This window comes from Etheostoma cragini, chromosome 3 (genome assembly GCF_013103735.1).
Source record: "Etheostoma cragini isolate CJK2018 chromosome 3, CSU_Ecrag_1.0, whole genome shotgun sequence".
Taxonomy (NCBI): domain Eukaryota; kingdom Metazoa; phylum Chordata; class Actinopteri; order Perciformes; family Percidae; genus Etheostoma; species Etheostoma cragini.
Window position 1 is genome coordinate 29,401,513 of NC_048409.1, and position 5,835 is coordinate 29,407,347.

At 41.6% G+C, this 5,835-nt stretch overlaps 1 long non-coding RNA gene across 1 annotated transcript in view; it reads right to left on the reverse strand.

Moving 5' to 3' along the window:
* LOC117939478 overlaps positions 1 to 5,061 on the reverse strand; it is a 17,121-nt gene extending 12,060 nt beyond the window's left edge. The window contains exon 1 of the long non-coding RNA XR_004655592.1: positions 5,051 to 5,061. This is a non-coding gene — a long non-coding RNA (uncharacterized LOC117939478). The remainder of the gene's footprint in view (positions 1 to 5,050) is intronic.
* Between the last annotated feature and the right edge of the window lie 774 nt (positions 5,062 to 5,835).

Genomic DNA, 5,835 nt, shown 5'->3' on the forward strand with positions numbered 1-5,835 from the left:
GGCAGGGTTTGTTTATTGGGCTGTTACAGTTTCATTGAAGGGGAAAAGTAATGGAAATACTTTTAGGAACGAAGCACCTGTTTCTTCCAGATTGTTGAGTTTCTGGTGTGAAACGTGGACCGGTCTCTTAAAGGGCCGGCGCTCCTTTAAAATGCCTCTGATGACGTCAGGTGGTAATCACGGAGAAGAAAGACCAAGTTTGGGGATTTTGTATCAATGACAAACTGTATAAATGTTTTTAATGTGTGTGTGTGTGTGTGTTTCATATCGCTCGGCAGCATCTGTGTGTTAAAAACAACAACTTTGATTAAGTGCTGTTTGGTTTGGAAATAAATCAAAAGTTAATTAAAACTGGAAAGTGATTGTTTTTTCATCCGATTCTTTCTTTTAGTTTTGTCAACAATGAATATTTATTCGCATAAATTAACTGGAGCTCTGCCCTAAAAGGGAAGAAGGAGCGAGGACAGCTTGCTTTTATGTCTTCATGATCAATAAATGTTGTTTATATGACGTTAAAGGGCCCGTATGATGGAAAATAATCACTTTTTCTGGGATTTGGGGGTTATTTAGGGTCTCTGGTTCTTCCTCACGCATAAAACTTGGGAAAAACATCCATGGTGTTTTGAGTGAGATTTGGTTTCTGAGTGTCCTTTGATCCGGTTTCTGAATGTCCTCTGATCCGGTTTCTGAGTGTCCTCTGATCCGGTTTTTGAATCTCCTCTGATCCGGTTTCTAAGTGTCCTCTGATCCGGTTTCTGAGTGTCCTCTGATCCGGTTTCTGAGTGTCCTCTGATCCGGTTTCTGAATGTCCTCTGATCCGGTTTCTGAGTGTCCTGTGATCCGGTTTCTGAATGCCCTCTGATCCGGTTTCTGAGTGTCCTCTGATCCGGTTTCTAAGTGTCCTCTGATCCGGTTTCTGAATCTCCTCTGATCCGGTTTCTAAGTGTCCTCTGATCCGGTTTCTGAATCTCCTCTGATCCGGTTTCTGATTGTCCTCTGATCCGGTTTCTAAGTGTCCTCTGATCCGGTTTCTGAATCTCCTCTGATCCGGTTTCTGATTGTCCTCTGATCCGGTTTCTGAATGTCCTCTGATCCGGTTTCTGAGTGTCCTCTGATCCGGTTTCTGAGTGTCCTCTGGTCCGGTTCCTGAATGTCCTCTGATTTGGTTTCTGCTTTTTTCCCCCCAACATCTGACACTTTTTTTTACGTTTCTTGTCATCGTTTGTTGCTTTTTGCCACGTTTTTTTGGGACATTTGACACTTTTTCCCAACATGTGTTGCTTTTTTGACGTTTCTTTTCATCATTTGTTGCTTTTTCCCCATATACCTGAAAACCTCCACATGGAAGGGAAGACATGACATAGTTGTAACATTTGTTTTCTAAAGTTTTTAGCTTTTTTTATTTCATTTGTCACTTTTTTAACGTTTCTTTTCATCATTTGTTGCTTTTTCTTTTGACTCACTTTTTTTTGTATTTAAAAAAAACTTTTTAACATTGCAGTTGTGTTCTGATTGGTCAAGAGATGAAACACACCAAGCTGCTTTCACTTCCTGATTTGTTTTGTATTTCATTTGGATGTTTTTTTCCCAACATTTGTCACTTTTATGACATTACTTTTCATTATTTGTTGCTTTTCGACCAATTATTTGGGACATTCAACACTTTTTCCCAACATTTGTCGCTTATTTGTTTCTTTTCATTATTTGTTGCTTTTTGCCATATACCTGAAACTCTCCACATCATTTGGGAAAACATGATAGTTGTAACATTTGCTGTTTTCTAAAGTTTTTATCTTTTTTGTATTTGATTTGGATGCTTTTATCCCCGACATTTGTCAACCCCAACAACCTTTTTTTGACGTTTCTTTTCATCATTTGTTGCTTTTTGCCACTTTTTTTGGGGACATTTGACACTTTTCCTCCAGCATTTGTTGCTTGTTTACATTTTTAGACTCAATTTTTTTTGTATTTTACAAACTTTTATACATTGCAGTTGTGTTCTGATTGGTCGAGAGATGAAACACACCAAGCTGCTTTCAATTCCTGATTTATTTGTAGTTGATTTGTCGCTTTTTTTACATTTCTTGTCATGGTTTGTTGCTTTTTGCCATGTTTTTTTGGGGCATTTGACACTTTTGCTGGCTGATAAGCTCCGCTAACAATGCGTCTGCGTTAAGTTGAGGAAGAACCCAAAGTTCCCGAAAGGACCGGTCCCCCGTCTCTCTTAAGTCCTCTGCCTCGCCTTGATTGGCCGAGAGATGAAACACACCAAGCTGCTTTCGATTCCTGATTAGGTTTTTAGGAACAGGTGATCTGAATAACCGTCCAATCAGCTCAGGGCAAATGAGACATTCAGTTAAAAGGAATTGGAGACAAAGGACATGAACATGGGATTCTTTCTTTTCACTATTTGATAAAAGAACGCCTAGAACTCTGTACATCACAACACGAAGATAACATGAGGGCAACATGAAGACAACATGAAGACAACATGAGGGCAACATGAGGACAACATGAGGATGACATGAGGGCAACATGAGGACAACATGAGGACAACATGAGGACAACATGAGGACGACATGAAGACAACATGAGGGCAACATGAAGACAACATGAGGACAACATGAAGGCAACATGAGGACAACATGAAGACAACATGAGGGCAACATGAGGACAACATGATGGTTAAACTTGACACCAAATCCTCCAGGTGCAGACTCCAATGTGGTCTAAAGGCAGTTAAACCCTTCACTGGACTCCTTACACGTTCAAATCGAACGCGGTTGGAAGGCGCCTGCGTAGGTGTGCGAGTCCTCAGCAGCTGGTGTCTCTACGTTATAATCCAGACACGTCATCCATCTGTTCCGCCTCCTTTGACGTCAGCTGCACCCCCAACCGAAAGACTAATCTGAAGACCACGAGCCCCCCTCAGACATTATCCCGACATATTCTCCGTCTGCCATTCGAGGCTGCTCCAACGTTAGCGTCTTCAGTTTGTCTTTGTCTGGATTTCACGTCTCTTCATTTACTCTCCGACACATCGTCAGAACTGACGTGAGCTCTACCCCATTTTGTCCATTAAAACGTCTTTACACCACAAAGCAGCAGTTTTCCTGAGGTTGTTCCAGTGTGTGTGTGTGTGTGTGTGTGTGTGTGTGTGTGTGTGTGTGTGTGCAGCTGGCATTACGGCTTTAATAACATAATCCCAGAGATTTGGACCGACAGCAAGACAGTATGCTGCCGATTTTAACCGACAGTAGGGAATTATCGTCACCACGCGCTGTACAGACGGCTAGACATGTTGCTGTTGCTGGGAGGCTCAACATGTGGCCCGCAGACCCTCTGAGCTGACAGAGACCTTTTGAAGAGGACTGATGTAGTTAGGACGAGTATCTATAGTTGACACGCCATACAGACCATCAGTTCCTTTTTAAATACATGAATATTAGCATATTTAATTAGTAGGTGCTTTTATCAATTCCTATATTTCAATTCTTTGCACTTTAATGACTTTGTACCTGTTACCGCTGGTTTTCGGTTCAGTTTGTTGGTCTGTGTGTGGTCTAGCAAACCCGGACCCTCCTCCACAGCGCTTCAGAGGAGGGTCTAGAAAACCCAGACCGTCCTCCACAGCCCTGCGGAGGAGGGTCTTGCTAGTCCACACAGCATTCCTGGATGGGAGAAAAACGTGCTCTTGTTTATCTGCATTTCTAGAAACCAATCACAATCGTCTTGGGCGGGGCTAAGCGCCGGACAGAGCCATGGTGCCGCTGCAAAATGGTCTCAGGAAGGAACTTGTTTTTATTTGTTTTGTTTGGTGGAACGTGGACGTATAAAAGTAGTTTTAGTCGTGCAACAGAAACGCAGATTGGACAGAGAGTCTAGCTGTTTTCATCTAGACACCGGCAATGGCAACGAAGGAGACTGAAGACCGGACCAAAGAAGGCTCGGGGCCGGTTAGCTGGAGTAGGGGGGGTGGAGGGTTGCACTCTATACCTGCAACGACAGCTGATAGCAAAGGGAGAAACAGATTATTTGAAACTGGGTTGTGACTCTGTGATAGCCCCTTGAAATTTGTGTGCGATTGTGATTGGTTAAGCCACCGGCGGATTCCATTCAGGAAGAGAGCGTTGATTAAATGAGGTCTTCCTGAAAGAATTCACGTTGAGCTATATATTTAATTCAGGAGAGACTAGTTGCAGAAGCAAAAACGTCAATTTATTAGGATAACGGCTGAATTGATTTAGGAGAGCGCTGATTAACCCTCTTGTTGTCTTCTCGTCAACAGTGATAATCAACACTTTGACGTTTTTTCAATGTTTTCACGTTTGTTTTACATTTTTTCAACACTTTGATGCCTTTTACAATGTTCGTCATGTTCTTGATGTTTTCAACACTATGTAACGCTAACTTATTACCTTTAGTTTTACAGTTATTTTTGGAATTTATGGTCAGTAAACCTCATTTATAGGAAATTATACCTCATGTTTGAGTTAGAAAAGCAGAAATTAGGAATTATTGAGACTAAAATTAAAGGAATGGATGTTGATGATAATCACAGACTGGAATATGTCAACTTTTACTCAATACTATTTCAAAAACACTTCCATTTGTTTTACAATGCTATAAAATTAAATAAGACCCAAAATTAATGAAAGTAGAGATTTGTACTTGGCAAAGAGCGTTGGGTGGAATCAATCATGTTATTTTCCTTTAACCCGAGGACAACATGAGGGTTAAACTTGACCCCAAATCCTCCTCGAAAAAGAACATTGCTATAGGACAATCAGTGAGGACGACATGTGGACAACATGAGGACAACATGAGGACAACATGAGGGCAACATGAGGACAACATGAGGGCAACATGAGGGCAACATGAGGACAACATGAGGGCAACATGAGGGCAACATGAGGACAACATGAGGACAACATGAGGACAACATGAGGACAACATGAGGGCAACATGAGGGTTATAAGGTAGGTCTTCCTGAAAGAATTCACGCTGAGCTACATACTGACTGTCTGTGTACAACTGCAGCTGAAGACACATGAACGAAGCAGTTCATGAAAGCGCTGCACGGACTTGGCTAAAAAAATATTCTGGCTCTTCGACACCTTGCAGAAGAGAGAAGAAGAAGAAGAAGCCCACGCAGCAGCTATGGAAAAGGAAATAGAGATCATCCTTCAAAAATGTTGGAGAGTTGCTCTGAAAAAAAAAAAAACTGCACTTTTAATTTCAGATGTTAGAAAAAGGAAGAAGTGGGAAGAGAAATGTGAGACAGAAGGCGTTGAGCATGGAATAAAACATTGTGTGGAAACCATCTTGGTCTTCATGCTTCTTCTCTCCTCACCATGTCGAAATGAAACAACACTTTCTCACTAGTTCAGCTTAGTGCTTCCCTTTGCTTCAGCGTGGTGGTGCTCATACAAACGGACTCAGAACACGTCTCCACCATGGTGCCGTGTTTAAAATTCACTTTTTATCCAACTCTTATCAAACTGTGGTCAGTGGTCTACTTTGTGTCAGAGTAGGGGTCCTTGACGTGAAAACGTTTGGGAACAACTGACCCAAAATGCCTGCTTCTGAGGATTTTCTCCAACATTTTTGACACACTAGTGCTGTCCAATGATTAAAATATTTGATTGCGATTTATTGCATTGATGTCAGTTTTTACCTATTCTAGATGTTTTGGCTATATATTCAACAACAACCAAACAGGTGCGTGAGATAAAGCTGTTTTTATTTAATTGTTTCGCCCCCTGCTGGAGATCAGATAGAAAGCAGGTTTAAGGAGTCTCCCCCTGCTGGAGATCAGATAGAAAGCAGGTTTAA